This window comes from Felis catus, chromosome B1 (genome assembly GCF_018350175.1).
Source record: "Felis catus isolate Fca126 chromosome B1, F.catus_Fca126_mat1.0, whole genome shotgun sequence".
Lineage (NCBI taxonomy): Eukaryota > Metazoa > Chordata > Mammalia > Carnivora > Felidae > Felis > Felis catus.
Window position 1 is genome coordinate 108,816,840 of NC_058371.1, and position 23,033 is coordinate 108,839,872.

Sequence of the window (23,033 nt, forward strand, 5' to 3'; positions counted from 1 at the left end):
AAAAAAAATAGGCTTCATTAACCCCTGATTTTTCTTATTTTCTCAAACAAGAGTCTAAAAATACCAGAGTCTCATACCTTACTAGACCTCTAGCAACCTTACTTTAAAGTGCTCTTTCCATCTACTTATAAAAAAAGAAAGAAAGAAAGAAAGAAAGAAAGAAAGAAAGAAAGAAAGAAAGAAAGAGAGAAAGAAAGAAAGAAAGAAAGGAAGGAAGACAGACGGGGAATGGTCTTTGGCTACCACATGAAAGAATCATTTCTCTGGTTTTTGCTATTTGAGATTAAACCATGAATAATACTGAGCTGGAAAGCATACATGAGGATGAACTATATATATATAAAAAAAAAAATGGCAAGCACATAAACTACAGGAAAGAAGTTAAATTTTGACAGCCAACCAGCCTAGCAGCTTAGCAATTCAGGAGCAAAGGGAGAAAACAAGAAAGTGAGAGAATGAGAGAGAGAGAGAGAGAGAGAGAGAGAGAGAGAGAGAGAGAGGCAAACCAAACACAGACTCTTAACTCTAGAGAACAAACTGATGGTTACCAGAGGTGAAGTGGTTGGAGGTATGGGTGACATAGGTGATGAGGATTAAGGAGTGCACTTGTGATAAGAACCAGGTGATGTATGGAAGTGCTGAATCGCTATCTTGTACACCTGAAACTAATATTACACTGTATGTTAACTAAGTGGTATTTATTTCTTTTTTTTATATTTTTTTTAAGGTTTGTTTATTTTTGAGAGAGAGAGACAGAGACAGAGACAGAGAGTGAGCAGGGGAGGGTCAGACAGAGAGGGAGACACAGAATCTGAAGCAGGCTCCAGGCTCTGAGCTGTCAGCACAGGGACCCACTTGGGGCTCAAACTCACTGACCCCGAGATCATGACCTGAGCCGAAGCCGGACGCCTAACTGACTGAGCCACCCAAGGCATCCCAACTAAGTGGTATTTCGATAAAAACTTAAAAAAAAAAAATAGACTGTCATTTTAAATAAGAATCAAAGTGTTTTTGCATTAAAGGAAAAAAAAAAAGCTAATGAGACATTTAAAATCATGTCTGTATGTGGCGAATTGAACTATTTAGAAAAAATAGATTATGTAGTCTGGTAAATGAACAGCTAAAATTCTCAGTACTTTTTAAGTTTCTCTGGCATTTAATTATAATGACTGCAATAACATGAAAACAACATGTCAATCATAACTGCCACCAGAAGTCAACCTTGGTACTACATGAAATATTAGAATAATTTCATCTGTCTTCAAAGCACCTTTTATAAGAAAACCTAGGAAAATGCCATCCAGAAAAAATAAAGAAAAATAAACAAAAATCAAATCCATCAAAATAAAGACTAATTAGACATCATTACTAGTGCTTTTAAATAAATGCCAATAGCATTTTTCATAGAAATAGAACAAAGAATCCCAAAATCTGTATGGATCCATAAAAGGCCCAAATAGTGAAGCAATCTTGAGAAAGAAGAACAAAGCTGAAGGTACCACAATCCCAGATTTCAAGATATACTACAAGTCATAGTAATCAAACAGTATGGTACCGACACAAAAACATAGAGATAGACCAAGAGAACAGGATAGAGAGTCCAGAAATAAACTCACACCCAAGTGGTCAAGTAACCTACAACAAAAGGAGGCAAGAACATACAATGGGGAAAAGATGGTCTTTTCAATAAATGGTGTTGGGAAAACTGAACAGCCACATGGAAAAGAAACTGGACCACTTTCTTACACCATCAACAAAAATAAAGTAAAAATGGATTAAAGACCTAAATGTGAGACCTTAAACCATAAAACTCCTAAAAGAAAATATGGTCAGTAATCTCTTGGAAATCAGCCTTAACAACATTTTTTCAGATATGTCTCCTTAGGCAAGGGAAACAAAAGCAAAAAATAAACTACTGGGACTACACAAAAATACAAAGTTTTTGCACAGCAAAGGGAACTATAAACAAAACAAAAGGGCAACCCGGTGAATGGAAGAAGATATTTGCAAAGGATATATCCAATAAGGGGTTTATTTGCAAAATATACAAAGACCTTATACAACTCAATACCAAAAGAAAAGCCCCCCAAAAATCTGCTTAAAAATTAGGCAAAGGACCTTAATAAACATTTTTTTCCAAAAAAAGACGTACAGATGATCAACAGACCCACAGAAAGATGTTCAACATTTTGGAGGCCACTTTCAGGCAAATAGGCTTGAGCAACGGAATATAGAAAGGGCCCACAGAGACCACCTGGCTGAATACACACAGGCCCATCAGGCACCCATATCTCAAAATATCCACAGGCCCTAACCAAACAATGGGCTACTTACAACTAGGCACAGTTACCAAAAAAGGGAAAATTCCATAGGTCCCCATACTCCACACTTTCCCTCAGTAAAAGAAGCCCCCTCCTGCCTCCTAGCAGATAGCCTCTCTGCGGTCCTGCCCTCTACTGCCTAGTGGTTTATTCAATAAATTTTTAGCTCCTTTGTTCCGCTTCAGGTGAATTCTTTCACCTCCTTTGTCTTGGGCTTCCATAGATCCTAACCTCAGGGGCTCCCATCCAATTCAGAGACATCCCATTTAGGCACCACAAACATCACTAATCATCAAGGAAATGCAAATTAAAACCACAGTGGGATATCACCTCACATGAGTCAGAATGGCTAGTATCAAAAAGACAAGAGATAATAAGTGTCCTGGAGGATGTAGAGAAAAGGGAACCTCGTGCACTGTTAATAAAAGGTAAATTAGTGCAAGGCAAAGTGGAAAACAGTATAGAGATTCTTCAAAAATTAAAAACAGAAATATCATGTGATCCAATAATAATTCCACTATTGGGTGTTTACCCAGAGAAAATGAAAACACTTAATTTGAAAAGATACCTGCACCTTTATGTTTATTGCAGCATTGTTTACAATAGCCAAGACATGGAAGCAACCAAAGTGCCCATCGATAGATAAATGGATAAAGAGGTAGTGTATATGCACAATGTATTACTCAGCCATAAAAAGGAATGAGTTCTTGCCATTTGCAACAACATGGATGGACCTAGAGGGTGTTATCCTAAGTGAAACAAGTCAGAGAAAGACAAATACTGTATCATTTCCCTTATATATGGAATCTAAAAAATAAACACAAACAAACAAAAAACAGACTCTTAAATACAGAGAACAAACTGGCAGTCGCCAAAGGGAAGGAAGTGGGGGAGGAGGGTGTGGGTGAAATAGATAAAAGGGGGTTAAAAGGTACAATCTATAAAGTAAGAGGAAAGTTGTAAAACAAGTCATGGAATTGAAATGTACAACACAGGGAATACAGTCAATAATATTGTAATTACATTGTACAGTGACAAATAGTGACACTTATCGTGGTGAGCACTGAGTAATGTACAGGATTGTCCAGTCACTATTTTATACCTAAAACTAATTATTGTACGCCTAAAACTAATATAACACTGAATGCTAATTTTACTCCAATTTAAAAAAGCCAAAAAAAAAAATCTAATTTCTGTATCCTCTAGCACAATTTAAGCTCCAAAAAGGTTGAAATCTTAGTAAAAGTAGGTAACTATTTTATTTCCATTGTTAACCATGTAGTAAGTGCTCAATAAATAGTTACTGAATGAATTGACTGCAATTGTGATTTTGAGCCAGGGTACTATGTACTTGGACCACAGGCACAGCCACTAATGGTCCCATTTTTTTTTCCTTTAATCTTAAATGAATGAAATGTAATTTTATCAATTGTCTTATTTCTAAACAAAATTCTAAATCAAAAGCTTTTTGCCTGAGGTACTGACATTAGTTACACATCCCAATAATGGAGAAAGTTTCTAGGATAATGGATATTGCAGTTGGAGGAAGAAAGTATCAAAGTATAGGTTCCATTTCAGTTTTTACTTAAGTCTAGGGGTCTTTTTTCATCTTATTTGTTAACTTCTTACACATTCAATTTGCAAGTGACCATTATATTAAATAACAAAAGAATGTGACAAGAAGCTGGAATTTGTTGGATGCCATATAGGCATACAAGAGACTGCTGTGGCATATAGTTTTCTTTTCTAGTAATGGAATCCTCTACTTCTACTTGGCTCACAGTCAGAAAGACCGAAGACATTTCCTAGCCTCTCTAGGAGCTAGTTTTGGCCATATAAGTTAGGTTCTGGTACATGTGCATGGGACAGAAGCAAAAGTGATATGTGCAGTTTCTAAGTTATGCCTTGAGAGGTTTCAGTTTTCACCTTCCTGCTAGCAGGAATGAGCACAGGGTAATGATTAACATCCTGGACTGACCACGTAGGCAGAAGTATAAACCAGGAATAGTGCAACAACAAAGATACTTGAATCCACACTGTGGAAGCAGAATACCAGCCCTTTTCCTTGCTTCTGCTCATTATGGCCATTCTCTGTGACACAACTAAACTACTGTCTTAAAGGCACTTTATTTTGAGTCTCTGTTTCCCACACTAGGATGACTAACCATCCTGCTTTGCCCAGAACTGAGGAGATTTCCAGGATGTGGAACTTTCAGTGTTCTAACTGGACAACATGGAACGAGCTGGTCCCTCTATGGCTTGTGACTTATATCCTAATGTAAAACTATCAATAAATAGCATATCTTATAAAGAGCTCCACTGTACTATGCACCTTCCCTGCATTAAAGGCTTTATGAGCATGATCTCATTTTACACTGAGAGACCATACCAAAGAAAAAGTGTTGTTCCCTTTTACAGACAAGGACAGTCAGACTGAGTAGGATAAGAACTTGAGCAGGATCTACATGTAGCATACTGCAGAGGTTCATATCCATTTTTAACCTACTTTTTATCCCACCATAGGAAGGGAGGAAGAAAATAAAGCTGAAGAAAACTGTAACTGTGGGCTAACTCGGGGATGGCTCCATTTTATTGCTATAGAGTTATTCAACAGCCCAGGTTTAAGCATTCATCTTTCATATGCAGGCAATATCTTGAGTTCTGAAATTAATTAGGACTGTCTTCTTGCAAGTAAACTACTAAAAGGACGGAGTCCCCTAAAATCACACTATGAAATGGGAACACCTTGACTGGGTGTGGGAGGGTGAGAAGAGATAATTTAGAAAATTAAGGCCACCCATTGTTGGTTAATATTCCTTCCCACCTCACAAAAACTGTCGATCTGGCAATAGGCATTTTTAATTAAGTCAGGGTGCAATCTGGGTTAAAAAAAAAAAAGAAAAGAAAGAAAGAAAAAAGAAAAGAAAATAGAGAGGAAAATAGAAAAGAAAAGAAAGTTAAAGAGAAGAAAAGAGAAGAGGAAAGGAAAGGAAAGGAAAGGAAAGGAAAGGAAAGGAAAGGAAAGGAAAGGAAAGGAAAGGAAAACAACAACAACAAAAACCCTACACTGGCAACAGAACCACTCAGGTTGTCTGTCAGTCGTTAATAAAGATAGATAACTTAGATTTTCGAAACTACCACTTTCCCAAATTAATGGTTTTTACTCATTGAGAAAAATCACAGATACTTACATATATGTATGGAGGTGCACGATTTAACTACAAAAATTCAACTGGAATATGTTAAACGCAAAGAAAGAAATTGGGCTCCATTTCACAAATTAAAAAAACAAATAAATCCAGGGGCACCTAGGTGGCTCAGTCTGTTAAGCGCCTGACTCTTGATTTCCGCTCAGGTCATCATCTCACTTTGTGGGATTGAGCTCCACATAGGGCTCCGAGCTGACAGCATGGAGCCTGCTTAGGATTCTCCCTCTCCCTCTCCCTCTCCCTCTGCTCCTCTCCTGCTTGTTGTGCACTCTCTCTCTCTCAAAAATACAAAACAAACAAACAAAAAACAAATCAAAGCTACTTGTCAAAAGCTTTTAGCCAAAATTTCTAACACATTTTTGCTTTTTTGGATACTATTTGTGTCTAATAATATCATACAGAAAATAGTCTATTATTCACACCACATTCCTAACACTCTCATGTCACCTTAAAGAAAACAAGATGAGTATAAATTTGTAAAAGAAACACACAGGCAGATCTTTCTTCATACACACAAAATACTGAAAGGAATAAACCAGTAGTAAAACCATTCAAAATTTTTAATCCTGCACCTGGGACTTAGACTAGTGCCAAGGAGTGCACGAAAACCTCTTCGTGCAGGAGAGGTCATGAAGAATGTTTTTGTTGTCCTTTGTTGTCGTCCCGCACTCCGAGTTAGCCGCACTTAACACTTGCCTACACTACCAGTATCTATTCAGACATCTAGTACAGATGGTGAAGCTGTCAGGAGAAACCCAATGCTCTTCCCTTATCAGTGATAGCTGGCCCAGGCCCTCCTGGGGCCCTTCTCTGATCATCAGGTGGGGGGAAGTAAGATAAAAACAAGGAAAAAAAAGGGAAAGAAAAATAGGATAATATGGATACCAACAGACATTGCAACTTAGTACCTTGGATATAATATGGGTCAAATTAACGCTTGATAACAGTGATTAAATTTAATTATTTTAAACACACATATTTAATCTCATGAAATGGTTCTCCAACGTTCCTGTCCTAAACAATCACCTGTGGTGCTTATTAAAAATGCAGATTCCATGGTTTCTTCATCACACAGGCTGTTAGGAAGTCTGGGGAGAAAGAACCCCCAAAATCTGCATTTCTAATAAGCATTTGGAGATTTTGATGCAGTTCAACCACCGGATTGAGAGACAAGGATCTACTACTCAATCCTTATGTGCATTAAGAGATACGTAAGTGATTCAAAGGGCATGTGGATCTGAAATATAAAGACCCGAGTTAAATTTCACTTGTTCTGGGTATTCAGAAAAGTCACAATGCCCAGCCCAGGATCTTGAGGAACTCAGAATAAACAAACAAGCAACCCCAAAGTGTATGTTTTTAACGTACTGTTATAAAGTACCTATAATATCTCAGGCACACAAATACAGTTTTGGAAATTTATAAGAACACGGCAGTAGCTTTTCATTTTCATTCAGTTTAATACCACATATTCAACTTTCCCATGATCATTTAATCCCACAAATTATGATAACTTGAAATATTAAAGTATTAGTAAAGTATTAATCAATGTCACACTAGATAGATAATTTAAACAAATGTCAACGTGTATTTAAAATGTTGGGTTTTGGCTGTGTGTCATACTTGGGTAACCTAAGACTATCTTTTTGGGAAGCTCATATTTCCAGTTACTTATACTATGAAAATAACATCATTTTAGGTGACTCTACAGTGAAGTCTCTATGATGCAAGAAAAAATAAAAATAGGTATGGCATGTGTCTATAGATCCCCAAATCAGCAGCCTTTGTAATTTGGGCCAAGTCATTTAATTTCTTGGTGCCTAATTTTCTTCATCTGCCAATTAAGACTATGAAATTAGACGGTCCTGGAGATCTCTTACAATTAAAAGACCTTACTAAAAAAATAGATGTAAAAATAGGTTTAAAAGGTCGTGGGTGGCTCAGTTGGTTAAGTGTCTGACTCTTGGCTTTCTGGGTTTGAGTCCCAAATCAGGCTCTGTGCTAGCAGTGTGGAACCTCTCTCTCTCCCTCTCTCACTGCCCCTCCTCAACTCGTGCTGTCTCTGTCTCTCTCAAAATAAATAAATAAACTTAAAAACAATTTTAAAAATAGGTGTAATGACATTGGTATGAGTTGGTTCATAAAAGTAGTTAAGACCAAACAGATGCTAAGGAAAAAAAAAATTGAGAAAATGAATCTTAAGCTTTATGTTACAAAGAATCTGTAGTGTGAAGACAAATTTTACAGGGATACTGTTAGAATGCAAATTCTGACTCAGTATGTCTAGTGTGCCAAATTATTTACTTCTGACAAACTCTCTGGTGCTATCCAAAGACTCAGGTACATGGACTGTACTTTGGTAAGAAAGGATTTGGGGTAAAGCCAAGAGTTAGAATTAAGAGCAATAAAACCTGATTAATAACATGGTCAACCAGTCAACAATACAGTAACCTACTGGAAAACAAAAGACAATCTGCTTACAATAAGGAAAGGAACTAATTTACCTATATAATTTTTTAAGGGACCGTTACGTGGTAGGTAAGCCAATCTTTGAACATATGGCTACATGCCAGTGTCTCTCAACCCTGACCATACGTTATAATCACCTGGGATGTTTGGAAAAGCTAGAGATGCCTGAAAGCCTACTACCCCTAAACTTCTCAATTAAATCAGAATTTCTGGAGATAAGACCTCATAGGTCTTAGCATTTATTTTTTTGCTTTTATTTAATGCTCTCCAAGTAATTATAATATTGAGAACCACTGGACTGCCCTTACACAAAATCATAGCAAAATACACAAAAGTAAACAACTAATCCAACCCATTTTGTTTGTTGTTTTTAATAAACAGAGGGGAGAGAGAGAGAGAGAGAGAGAGAGAGAGAGAGAGAGAGAGAGTGTGTGTGTGTGTGTTTTAAATGCACTATGAATACTTGAATATGCGTAAATAAGCAATTTGTAAATAAAACACAATAGCTTAAGTTTAGGTTATAAAAACTAATCAGGGAATTAGTAACAGGAAAGCATTTTGAAATTTAAACCTAATTTTTCTTTTGTCCCTAAAATGATCAGAAAACCTGAATTGATTATATTTAGTATCAGAGATCAGTGGTTCTCCAACCTTGGCATGCTCTCCACCTGGAGAGCTAGTAAAACAAAGACTATTGGCCCTGTCCTCACAGTTTCTGATTCCATAGATCTGGGATGAGCCCCAAATTTGCATTTCCAACAAATTCCCAGGTGATGCTGATGCTGCTGGTTCAGGCACCATTTTAAGGATCACTGACAGAGATAAAAGTCTGGAATTTTAACAAAGGCAGTTCTTTTTTAATAAAGAAAACAGTGGCATTAAGAGACTTTCGATCTTGGGGCACCTGGGTGGCTCAGTCAGTTAAGTGTCTGACTCTTGATTTCAGCCCAAGTCATGATCTCAAAGTTTGTGAGATTGAGCCCCACGTTGAGCTGAGCTCTATGTTGACAGCGTAGAACCTGCTTGGGATTCTCTTTCTGTCCCTCCTCAGCTCACACGCTCATGCTCTCTCTCTTTCTAAATCAATAAATATTTTTTAAAAAAGACACTTTCGATCTTTATCATGTAACCAGTTTTAAAAAAATATGTATGTATGATATACATATACACAGATCATACAGGAATAAGTGTGGGTTTCTTTTTCTTCATCTCCTCAAGACCAGCTCGGTACCAGTTATCTCCAGGCAACTGCATCATGTGATCAACATTCAGCGAACAAAAAGGAAATTCTTTGTTTTTATTCTGATCTCATCTTTAAGCAAATGAGAAAAGTTTCATAAATAAGACTGCATAAGACTTTAAGTTCTTATAGGTATATGGTTTCTTAAAAGAAAACTGATGCCTGATTAATGTTTTAAAATGTTTCGTTAGGAATTTTTATAACTCTCTTTCATTGGGATTTTAACTCTTAGAACACCACAGTGAATGTGGAGGAAATCTAGATTAAATTTTCATCCTCTCCCACCTCAAGGTTTATTCATGTGTGGGGAAACAGGTTTTTAAAAAATATTTTATTATTTTTTTAAGTAATCTCTATACCCAACATGGGGCTCAAACTCAAAGCCCGGAGATCAAGAGTCACGTATTCTACCATCGAGGCAGCCAGGCACCCCCCCAGGGAAACAGTTTTTCAACACATCATTATACAGACATTCTAAAGGCTGCAGAAATGTACCAGGATCACAAAATATCACAAGATTGTTTCTCTTCTTTATTAATAATATCCTTTTGCTACTATCAATAGTTTAAGCAGATTTTAACATTATCTACATTAAGATTAAGAGTCACAGAATAAATTCCCAAGTGATATCTTAAACATGTTTTAGAACCAAAAATGCCTGTACAAATATAACCCAAACCAAATCAGAACAAAAAACAACTTCTGGATATTTCCCTGTTCAATTCCTTGGAAGTCCAGAAGAATGAACTAACAACAAATTTTCCCAATGATGTCCTATAAAATGCCAGCATAATCACTAAGAGCAGGTTATTACAGGGTATTAGATAAAACAGCAAAATTACATTATTCCCCAAAAGAGGAAGATTTTGGTAGGTTCTGTAAAAAGACAAAACTGATTTCTCTGGTGCTTTCTTACTAACAGGTGAAAACATAATTTTGTGCCTTCTTAGCATCCAGAATGGTAACTGGTATTCAGCATGATGAATCAAGTCCAGAGAAGTCTTTTGTATAGCATTGCTATTGTTATTAGGCTTGCAAACATAATATAAATATACTTAAACACTGGTACTTAATATATTTGTTATGAAATGATACCAAATATTCTTAAAGTATGCATTTTCACTTTAAAAAATGTCAAAGTCCCAATTTAAAGACTAAAGATAACCAAGTTCAAATCCTCTCATCTGTAGAGAAAGGGACAAGGTCTCCAGGGGGCGGTAGCCTAGCATCCCCTGGCTAAGTTTGTAGTTACTCATTGGCTGAGTTGGAACTAGCACTCAGGTTTCTTGAGTCCTAATCCAGGACCCTTTACCAGTACCATACAAAGACTCTCAAAAGTTGCCACTGTCATATGTCAGATAATCGATCAACTTTTTCTTAAATTCTGAGATATACAAATCAAAAGCAGTTTCTGAGAAGCCTTAATAAAGACCTTTTTAAACCTTTCTACATAAAACTTTTAAATTTTATACTAGATTTTTAAAAAAACACCATGTATTTTGGCTCTAAGGTGGAAGAGTTCTATCATATAATAGACTGATTGTTGAATGAATGGGTGAATGAATTTGTGTATGTTACAGATACTCACCATACAGTCCTCCAGCGTGTCTGATTCAAAACGTCTCCTATGTCATACCCTTTGGGCAGAAGTATATGAGGAGGAATAGAAATGCATTTAAGCAGTATCAAATTTGTAAGCTGAAGTATTTTTACTGGTAAAAAAAATGATGAGAAAGCAAAAAGCACTTAGGACCCATACAGAGGCTAGATAACTACTATACAGGGTGATTTTTTTTTTAATTAAAAAAAAATTTAAGATTTTTTACTGTGTATTTATTTTTGAGGGAGGGAGGGAGAGAGAGAGAGAGAGAGAGAGAGAGAGAGAGAGAGAGAGTGAGCAGGGGAGAGAGCAGGGGAGAGGCAGAGAGAGAGGGAGACACAGAATTTGAAGCAGCCTCCAGGCCCTCAGCTGTCAGCACAGGGCCTGACACGGGGCCACAAGATCATGACCTGAGCCAAAGTGGGATGTTTAACCAACTGAGCCATCCAGGCACCCCTATACAGGGTGATTTGAACAAAATGACCACCTCCTATGTTAGTGATGGGCAGAACCCTATGCCCCAGCTCCAATATCCCTCCCTCCAATTTGTAACCCAATCACTAGGATCCCTCTTCTGAATTCCCCATCAAAGACAGGGACATTATCTCCAGAAGGGCAGGCTGGTGAAGAAAGAAAGAGAGGGAGATAGCAAAAGGAGGGAGCAGGACAGCCAGAGGAGGCTGTATCTGTATATTTTTGCATAGATGTAAAATTTGAAGAAAAACAGTATTCCAAAGCATATGCCCAGATAAAGTCTAATTGATCAAAATAACATAGCTCTGGAGAATTAAAAAAAAAAAATTAAAACGGGCAAATAACAGAATCAGGCATCATTTCTTATTAATAGTTTTACCAAACCTGCTTATTTTCTTTTTCTTTTAGTGAAGAGATTCCTTAAAATATGTTCTTATTCCTATTCCCACTCCTACTGCCCTACCCAGAAAGAAATAGGGAAGGAGACGTTTCAAGCCAGAGAATTCTGCTGATTGCCAAAGGAGGAAATAACCACAGAAGAGGGAAAAAAGAACTTGGCCTGAACTGGTGCTTTGAATTAATTAGTATCTAATGTCTTATCTGGGGGGTGGGGAGGAAGGGAGCCGTTCAAATGACTCTGAAGTCAGATCTTTCCCATGTGTGTAATCATTTTTTTTCTCCACCTACTGTTTCATGATATCAGGTGTGTTTACATTCAAATATAAACACAAAACAAAAACTAAATACACTTAGTTATCTCTGTCCTTATATCCTTTTATTAGCCTTACCTGGAGCTGGCTGTGAATGTACTTCCATCCATCAGAAGCCCCAGGTAAACTCAAAAAGAAAAACCTACTAAACTATAATAAATATTATATTATAATAAAGAGTTCAAAGGACCTATAATATAGAGGTAGCAGATAATAACAGATCAGACTTTATTTTGTCTGTTGTGACTAAGTGATACAGTGGTCTCTGTAGAATAGAATATTTCATTTAAAAATAAAATAATGGAACATTTCAAGTTTGAATAATGCAGTTGGGAAAGAACAAAAGGGCAAAGCAGCAATATATACATATAGAAAATTGGAGAATGGACCTTCTTTGCTGCCTTATGAGTCACTAAAGATACCATTCAATTATATTTGAATATCCTGTCATCAGTATGTTTGTCCAAGGCAACTATGAATGAGAGCCCACCTTCTAAGAGCTCATACTCTCCTTGGAGAATTAATCTAATTAAGTGTTAAAGGATCATCAGCACAGGTAAAAAAAGAAATCCAAAGAAAAGCACAAGAGACTGGGAAGCAATATCTGAGATGGAACTTGAGGGTCAACATGGTGAAGAATGAAACTTTGCTAAGTACAGAGAGAAACAAAAGCAGAAGAATCAGGTGGAGGAATATCCATTTATACCTCCAGGAATAAATGGAACCTGATAAATGGAAAACTGTTGGAGGATGATCAGAATGCAGCTGGACAGTAAGAACCCTGAAAACTGGAATTTCTCATGGCACAGTCATGAAACGAATGGCACAGTCAAATAGCACTCGTGGAAGGCAAATGCAACCCAGTGAGGAATGGAGAGTGGAGAAAACAAGGTCCAGGGTATGGTGAGAAGGAGGCACTGATGTGGTCAGGAAGCGACAGGGACAGCAGAAAGTGAATGGAAAGTATCAATGTGTGAAAGATCTTTGTGAAGACAGTGATGGAATTAGGGACCAGGCTAGATATAAGGGGAAAAGGAGAGGTTGGACTCCAAAATAACACCAAAATCTATGCCTGAAGACAGGCAAGTGAGGGTGTCAGACCTGGAGACTCTACAAAGAGAGAGTACCTAAGAAGTCCGAACTAGACTTGCAAATCTGTGAATCATTTATTCGTAATAAAACCCCAATCCATGAGCATGACTAGCTCACCATTCCAGAGGGTAAAGGAGAAGAAAATCTCAGTAGGTGGGTAAAAAGACTCTGGTGAGGTCTAAAGAAAGACTTACTTAGAGGTCATTTCAATAGGGTCCAGGTTTCAGCAGGTGGTCAGCTGTGGTTCCAGGGCACAGCTCTAGGAAAGAAGCCTGTGTTCCAACACCAAATCATCACAGCCTCTCCTAGTGACCACCAGCAGTTACTTAAGAGTTCTGCAAGCCCAGATCATGGTTTGTAAAACATGACTACCTACTGGATGCTCAGGAGAGGAATGAGGATAAAACAATAGAGTGTATGAGTAAGGGATTTGCAAACTACAAAAAATCTGTACGAATATAACATTTTACTATTGTTCAAGGAACTGTGTACTTACTTGCAAGATAAAGTCAGTGTTAAGAGATAGTAACTACAACATTTTCCCACAAATATTCCTACCAAGCCTCAGCCCTGACCCAGTAGAATGTTCCCTATTTTGGATATTGAAGACTGCAGGTGTTTGCTTGTTTTAATTAAACTCATTCTCAGATCAAAGCTTACACAAAGGCTAGATAGGACTTGAAACACTTGTCCTCTTCCTCTTGGGTTTTTTTTCCCTCCACTATTGTTTTCCCTTTCCCTCTCTCTACCTTGTTCTAATTCCCTATTTCTTATTTACTTCTTTCTGTTTCCCTTACGCTCACTCTAGCTCCATTAAGATATATTCTCACATATGCCCCCAAAGTATTTTCAAAACCCAGGAGAAAATAAGAGTCAGTGATTAGCATTAATACTCCTTAAAATAGTTTCACCCTTGACCTTATCCACAAATTTCACTGCTTTCCCCCCATTTAAATAGACGGGGAAAACCTGTTTGACTAGTTTTCCTCTAAGCCCTGCTCTCCTGATTGGCTGGTTGAGTACAAATGAACAACAGGCACAACAGCACAAATGCAAAAGCTATGTAAAGCACAAGGGCCTTTCTGTATGAGAACCCACAGGGAAGGGCCTGCAGGTCCTGCACTAACTGCCCAGTCTTAGAACAACTCTCTCAAAGCAGGAAGGCAACACTGCTGAATCATTCATTCCACTGCTAGTGTAAAAAAAAAGAAACATCCTTCTGTTGATGCCTCCCCTTTAGAATAAGAGATATAATGGGGCACCTGGGTGGCTCAGTCAGCTAAGCATCCGACTGTTGGTTTCAGCTCAAGTCATGATCTCAAGGTCTCCTGAGTTCAAGTCCATGTCGGGCTCTGAGCTGGCAGCACAGAGCCTGCTTGGGGTTCTCTCACACTCTCGGTCTCTCTCTGCCCCTCCCCGACTTTTGCTGTCTTGGTCTCTCTCAAAATAAATAAATAAACTTAAAAAAAAAAAAAAAAGAATAAGGGATTTTATGATGAGGGTTACATTAAGCCTTTATCTTAATTTAGAAATTTAAGAAATTCTGGTGGCTATGACTACATTCAAAAATGTGGTACAGAAGAATGCCTATGTTAGTGGCAGAGTGGTGGTGGTGTGTGTTTCCTTAAGTAGATTAGGAGAATTTGAATTTGCAAAACAGATTAATCAAAATAGGATTCTTTTTATGGAAAATAAAATTTTGCTTTAAATAACAAAGTCTCTGGGTACACTGATGTGCTTAGTGTCCACGTTTGTCCACATTTTTTACTGTAAAATATTTCAAACATACAGAAAAGTATAAAGACTAACAAACATCTGTATACCCATCACCTTTATTTTAAATTCTATAAATATGAGTCCATTTATAAAAATTGGATTTTTACACAACTTTTCAGGAACATACAAAAAATACACTGGATTCTACTTCCTTTTTAAAAAATAATTTAAAAATACACAAAGACAGGGGCACCTGGGTGACTTAATCAGTCGAGTGCCAGCTGTTGGTTTTGGCTCAGATCATGATCTCATGGTTCATGGGATTGAGCCCCCACGTTGCTGACAGCCCAGAGCCTGCCTGGGATTCTCTACCCTCTCTGTCCCCGCTCACACTCACTCTCTGTCTCTCTCAAAATAAATAAACTTAAGAAAAACAAACAAACAAACAGGAAAACATTAAAAAAAAATTCATGAGGGGGCACCTGGGTGGCTCAATCGGTTAAGCGTCCCACTTCAGCTCAGGTCACGATCTCACAGCTCATGAGATTGAGCCCCTCATAGGGCTCTGTGCTGACAGCTCAGAGACTGGAGCCTTCAGGTTCTGTGTCTCCCTCTCTCACTCTGCCCCTCCCCCACTTGCACACTGCCTCTCTCTCAAAAATAAACATTAAAAAAGTTTTTAAAAATTCATGAGGACATATTATTAAACTAAAACACCTCACTTTGGGGAAAATCAGCCCTACGGTTATTACAGTTATTATTTATTAAAATTAGTTATAGCCAATGAGAGAGCTAAAAAATTATGACTCAGCATCTTGAAAATACTTCAAGTATTAATTCTTTTAAAAACAGACTGAAAAGTGCACAATAATTTTACACATATTTTGTATGAATAATATTCCCAAATCAAGCAAATATTTACCAAATCAGTTATAATGTAAAATTGTCAGTAAATTGGAATACCTACAGATGTATTTCTATTATCTAACTCAAGTCAAGGCAAATATAATAAATATAGTGATTATTTTGATTATTAACAATACAAATAAATAGCACAAGGCTAAGAGCAAAACACACAGTATCTCTGAAATGTTCCTAATTACACATGCTTTCCAAATGTTTTAATACTTATACAAATTTCTAGCCAAAGAGTACGAACTGACATATGCTGTCCTAGATACCCGCCATTCATAAATCCAAAGGTTCCATTTTTCTCTGGCTCTGCACTCGGAAATGCTGACCTAAGCATGGCACGCATGTCCAAATCAATTTCAACTTGGCATCTGTCATATCTTAAGGCAGTGTTGAGCAGGGCAGTACATAGTCTAAAACTGAGTTGGTGAATACACAACATGGGACTACACAGACTACTATGCTTTGCAAGAACGAGATCATACACTGTGAGGAAGTTAGTGCAGTGAACAAAAAGCACCAAAATTCAACTCCAAAATACAGAGATCCTGGTAAAAAAAAAAAAAAAAGTGTGACTAGAGAATTTCAAGTAAAGAACATCATCAGAGATTAAAAACTGCACACATAAATAAAACACATGAAAACTACACACATAATGAGTCACCTTAAAAATATTGACTTTATGGGCTCCTTGGGAGCTTAGTGGATTGAGCGTCAGACTTTTGATTTCGGCTCAGGTCATGATCTCACAGTGATGAGATGGAGTCCTGCATGGGGCTCCACGTGTGGAGCCTGCTTAGGATTCTCTATCTCTGCCCTCTTCCCCTCTCAAAAAAATAAGAATAAGAATAAGAGTAAGGATAAGGATAAGGATAAGGATAAGGATAAGGATAAGGATAAAAAATTAAAACATGCTGATCATCTAATTTCATTTCACTCAAAAACACTTATTAGAAATTTGAAAAACTATGTGTACTCTAAATGGTATATAAACAAATGACAAATGAGAAACAGTAAGTATTGAAACATATATACTAATTTGAACTAAAAAAGAAAAATCAGTATTACTTATAACCAATTATTACCAATATACCTTACAACCAATTAGTAAATAATATGCATTATGTTCAACTGTTGATTGGTTCCCAAACCAGTTTATACATGCAAACATTTCCTCAAAATGTCCACTAATTACAGGGTAGAAATTGTACACACATATTAAAGTAGAAATCTAATTTTAGATATTTATCACTAATACAAAGCATTACTTCATCCAAATAGAGAAAATCCTAAAGAAAAAAAGTAGGTATGTTTAAATATGATTAGAGTAGATCTAATTTTTTAAAAAAATAATGAATCAGTCCATTATACAAGTTTAATAATTGCTTCCCATAGTGTTGACTTTTCAGACTCCATAAGATATAGAAGTGCTTTCTGAATCATCAAATATTAAATATTTTGTTGAGTTTTAATATCACTGGTCTTTTTTGTTGTTTTTGTTCAGACTCTTTTAAAATGGATAATCCATATCCTTATTAGATTATCTAAGAAACTAGAACTCACTTATGGTACCAAAAATAGTTTAACAGAACATTTAAAATGTCTATGATTTGATTACTAGAGGCTTTTAAAAAACAACCTGTGTGCGGGGTGCCTGGTCAGACGGTTAAGCGTCTGACTCTCGGTTTCGGCTCAGGTCATGATCTCACAGTTTGTGAGTTCAAGCTTCACATCGGGCTCTGCTCTGACAGCATGGAGCCTGCCTGGGATTCTCTCTCTCCCTCTCTTTCTCTGCCCCTCCTCTGCTCTGTCTCTCAAAATAAAACAACAACAACAACAACAAACCAAACAAACCTGTGTGGCACAAGACCCTCAGACTGGTAGAGCGTGGCTTGTCCAGAGGATCCCAGGGGCTTTCCCAGAGCTCTTGATGCAATTCCCACCCTCTCCTTAGACAATGCTTTCAAACTGCTCTTTCTGCTCCCTTCAAAATTTCCAATTACCCCTATTCTACTGGCTTCCTCCCCAAAGGCTGTAAATCTGATCAAGTTTTCATCTGAAATATACCTTCAATCACCCTCCTGAAACCCTGAGAGCAAGTACTGCTGAAAGCAATAGTCCCTACAAACTATCACCAAATCCAAGTTCAGCTTTTCATAAAAACAGCTAGCCATTTATTGAACACAAACCAGTAAGCTTCTTGGCACGGAGCTTGCTAGACTTCATCTCATTTGATCCTCACAGTAGACATATGGTGTAGGCACTTTGGTTCTCTCTTTGTAGGTGAGAACTAAATTCTAAGTTTAAGGTCACAGAGTTAGTCAGGGGCGGAACCAGGACTGTCTGATACCCCCATTTAAGTACCTGATCTTACTTCTTGAACTTATTTCTTTCTTCAGCTCCTAAAAAGCTGTTCTCCCCTAATTGTCCTCCTGCCTTCCACTCTGTACCTCTCATTTTTTCTGGCTCCCTGATTCTCACCCAACTGTTAAACTTTAAGATCTCCCTAGGTCTCTATCTCCATCTTAGTCTTTGTACCTGCCCTGGAAGACCTATCGACTCCTTTTTTTTTTTTTTTCGTACAACCACCCATATACTGAAAACTGTTAAATCAGTGCATTCATCCATCCATCTATCCGTGCATTTATCTACCTACCTATCCATCCATCCTTCCATCCATCCATTTATCTACCTGATCTATCCAGCCAAGACCTCTCTGACCAGAACTAGATTTTCTATAGGTAGTTCATATTCTTCATATCCAAAACTGAACTCTATCATCTTTGCCCCTCCAACCTTTTAAAGTCCCTATTCCATCCTCCTATGTCACCCATCATGTAATTGCTCACCTAATCGCTCACCTAATCCTAGATTCTCCTACCTTAACATCTATGTGACCAAACACTTTTCTTCATCTCACTGCTACCACTATGGTATAAGGTCCTCAACAAGATCACTCCAGTACCTTCTAAACTGCTGTTCTTATCTCATATTCCTCAGATCCACCCTTCTAGATGGCTGTGAGAGCTGTCTTTTCATCAAATCACTCCTTTGTTTGAAACAGACATGAACAGAAACTGGTCCATATTCCTTATGATGGCAAACAGCCCCTCATGACCTTGCCCCTGCCTTTTATGTCACCTTCTCTATGAAGCCTCTCTAGTCTTCCGATCACTTCCAAATACCTGTTCAGGGCACTCTGCATATCCTCATCACAGCACTCATAGACCTTATGGCACTATTTTGCACGTACTGAAACTAGTTTGTTTTCTATCTAACTAACCCTCTTATACCCAGAGCCCTTCCAGGCTCTTCTGTGTTTGTATATCCCCAGGGCACAAGAGCACAGTGTGGTTTCAATAAATATTTGTTGAACAGAAGAATGAATGTTTGTGAAATGCTTTATATTGGGAAGATATTGATTGTTACTGTTTTCAAGACTAAATTAAACTAATTTATTAAAACTAATTTGATTGTGTAGTTCCTCCATAGGTAGGTATGCAAAATAATATTGAAATGATTGACCTACCTTCAAGTATGGTTAACAAGATTATCAAACCACACTTCTTACTCGTGGCTTCCAGAATAGGAAAATATTAACGATATTATATATGGCTAGCTGGTTTCAGTAGCAGGAAGTGGTATGGAAAATATCACTGTATTCATATTCTCAAACAAAGACACTCTGGGCCTAGCGTAAACTTTTTTTTCAAGTTTATTTATTTATTTTGACAGAGAAAGAGGGAAGGGCAGAGAGAGAGAATCCCAAGTAGGCTCTGCATTGCCAGTGTACAACCTGAGGCGGGGCTCAATCCCACAAACCGTGATATCATGACCTGAGCCAAATCCAAGAGTCAGATATTCAACCGACTTTTTAAAGGGCTACTTCAATTTCTCAGAAAAGCGAAGATTTTTCACAAGACTGAACTGTCTGAAACTAAGTCACTCTTCTTCTTAAGATCTCACACACAAAATATTCTATAAAACAACATTAAAACCATTTATGTAGAGGTCATCCTTTTAGGAACCGCACCATATAGCTTGTGATTGAGCCCAGAAATAAAGCATGAGAACAGCAAGTATCTGTCACAAAGTCCACAGGCTTTATACTCAGGCAATAGCCCACATCATTTCACAGAAAAAAAGACAACAGATAATATAGCAGCAAGACTCGCTCACAGCCTGACAGTAGAAAGTTGATAGCTGATAACAGAAAGAGGACCCAGAAAAACCATAAAAGGAAGAATAGTACTTCTGTCTTCAATCTAGTTTTTCAACTGGGCAGACTAAGACCATTTACTATAAACAAAAACAGCTCTATACACCTCAACGAATAGCACTATTCAATTCTTTATGAATTCATGCTCATAAAGACAACCCAACAGAAAAATTAACTTAAATCCAAGGAAGCAACTAAGAGTGTAAGATTTAGAAATTATTTTTTTGTTTTAATAGTTTAATTTTTAAGTTTCAGTAATTAATCACGTGAGAGGTCAGCTATGGAGAAAATGCACTTATCTAAATAAGCAACATCCCAGATGGTAACAATATCAATAAATTAAGTATTATCATATATTACAAAAGCAATAAAAAGTTCTTATTCTCCTGGTATATTCTGAAAATCTAGTGTGAATTAAGCAACATCAAATCAATATTATTTGATAAATAAATAAAGGAGTTTGAGAATTGGGAATATGGTTGTTTTCTTCCTTTGTTATCAATATTTAAGTGGTAATTAAGCTGATAAGCTACCTTGAAATGTTTTAAGTAATTCAAATTAAATGTTAACTGTCAAACTCTTTACAGAAACAATAGATTTTACAAAAAATAAATTTTGTTGTAAATATCTTTCTTTACTCCACTGGTTTACTTATCCTAATAAATGCACCAAGTATTAACATAACAAGCATAAAGCTCTGGGAAGTGTAGATTTAAGAAGAGTTTAAATGTCTTCAGTAGTATTAGCCAGATCAAGTCAGAAGTATTGTTTCTACTAAGTTATGCCCAGGTACTTATACACTATTAAGCTTTTACCAAATGTCAAGGCAATACACTTCACTGTAGTTGTTAAACAATCCTATAGCAATAAATCACACAACGCTAGATGTCAATTTTATTTTGTGGGTGGCAGGCAAATCAAACAATACTAGAGTATTTCTTTATCACTGGAATTACCTAGAATAGTTGCTGAACAGAATTCCATTCCTAAAGCAAAACCTTAAACTATCCATCAGGAGATAGGAGAAAACTAAATCCACTTTGGGACTGGAAAAAAAAATGCTGACTTATGATTTTACTCAGTGAACAAAGTTCTGGATTCCTTTATCATATAACACTGAGGTGCATGACTCTTCAATTAATTTAAAAATCTCCAGAGAACAAAGTGTGATTAATCCTAATATAATTAGAAAACCAGTTTAAAGGACTTTCTATCCTTCCTACTAATGGCAGTCATTTCCCCCCCCCCCCCCACCAAAGATATAAAGCACAGCAATTCTGAGTGGAGACCTTTTTTGGAACATGAAATTACCAGAAAAAGTAAAGTTTGGCATATAGCCAAACAGCCACACCTTCACGCAAAAATTCATCATACAAGGTGACAGCCTGAGGGGGCTGAGGCTTTTTGGTGTAGTGTTGTTTGTTTGTTTGTTGTTTGATCTTTTCTAGGTGGAACCCACCTGAAATAAAAGGCTGTCCCTATTACTAACACTGACTCATACAGAGGTGACACGGGGTCACTCCTGGCTGAGAACGCCGCCCACCACCGTCCTCTTCTGATTCTCCCTCTCCTTAAGAAAGGCTACTTAACAAGACCTAGACTTCGGAAGAGTCAGTCTTCGGGACATCCAGTTCTCCCCCATCTCCCTCCCCTGTGCCCTGGTATGCTTTAAGGTGATGGGAACCAGCGGTACATGTACAGACGCGGTTCTTTCCCCAAGGAAGTGCTGCAGAGTAGTACATTCACCGTACACAACTTTATACACCTAAAATTAAACCAGTAAATTTACACATACAGATTGGGTACGCCCTTCGCCACCTCTGCCTGTCCTTTTGCCTCGTCGCACTGCACATATTTGCGCCTGCCGATGCGGTTTGCCTCGTACAAACCCAAATCACGCATCCCAGGCCCCCTCGCCGCTCCTCCAGCCCGAGGAAGGCGCCCTACTTCCTGCAGCGCGTCCTCCTCTCAACTCCTCTCTAACCTTAGCAGCCAGCACCGGCTTCTCTACTGCGAGGGCACGCCGCACGGTTTCCCCAACTGCGCGGGAAACCGCTCACGACCCTGCCACCACTGTACTTTCCTAGGGGGTCGCGCGGGATCCCGCAGAAGCTCAAAGGTCCAAAGAGAGTGTGAGTGAGCGTGTGAGCTTGTGTCCGCGCGCGCGCGCAGCTCCGAGACACTCCCCACCCCCAACACATCCAGTTCCCCTTTAGGGAGAGGACAAAGTAGAAGACTCTTGGGAGAGGTCCGAAACCTCCTGGACCCCATCGCTGTCCTCAGCGACTCGGACCTTGGGACTCCCCGATACCCATCCCTCCAGGGTCAAGTGCAAGGTCCTCGAACAGATCCGCGCCGAGTTATTTCCTCCTCTCTCCGAGTTCACACACAAATTCGAAAAGACCCTCAAACCGGTGCCATATGGGAGAGGAAAAGACTAGGGGAGCGATCGAGGGTAGCTGGGAACAATCTCTTTCACAGCCCCACAACCTTGACCTTTCTCCCTACCCCCAACCCCACTCCCCCATTCCCTATCTTGTTCAGCCCAACCCCATCTGCACTTTCCAATCCCTACCCTCCCCCCTCCCCCCCACCCTGGATCGTAGCCATTCGCTCAGCACTCACCTCTGGGAGCAAACGACGCCCATCTCCTCCTCCTAGCCCGCCCCCCTTCCGCCGGCTGGAACGGCGTGCTCACTCTACTTACCTCGGCTCTTGGCTGCTGCGCGTGAGTTTGAGTGTGTCTGCCGCGTAATTGTATCCGGGGACAGAAGGGACCCGTGTTTGTGCGCTAGATCAGGTGTCGCCGCCTTCGGTGGTTTGGGGGCGTGAGGGAGGCTGTAGCGTTAGTGTGTTAGCTTAGGACGGACTCACTGGGCTCACAATTGATGGCAAAGCTTTAACGGTGCCCTCCCTCGGGGCCGCAGCGCGCCTGCTCCTCCGCTGCTCCCCGCGGGTGGCCGCCCCCCCCCCCAACCCACCCAGCCGCGCCCCGCCCAGCGCACTGCTGGAAGAGCTGGAGCGCGCCCCTCTCCTCCCGCGTCTGGCTCAGCGGGGCACGACGCGGGTGC

General features: G+C 38.7%; 1 protein-coding gene across 4 annotated transcripts in view; it reads right to left on the reverse strand.

Annotated features, from left to right (window-relative positions):
• Positions 1 to 22,937, reverse strand: part of UGT8 (UDP glycosyltransferase 8) — an 84,213-nt gene extending 61,276 nt beyond the window's left edge. The window contains exons 1-2 of one of the 4 annotated variants that reach the window (XM_045055938.1): positions 22,670 to 22,937; positions 10,828 to 10,937 (exon numbers count right to left, since the gene is read on the reverse strand). The gene's annotated coding sequence lies outside the window, so the exon portion shown is untranslated. Of the gene's footprint in view, positions 1 to 10,827; positions 10,938 to 21,757; positions 21,780 to 22,587 lie in introns of those variants that run through there. The other 3 variants (XM_019829015.3, XM_045055937.1, XM_045055936.1) reach the window with 3 other exon arrangements.
• Positions 22,938 to 23,033: the final 96 nt, after the last annotated feature.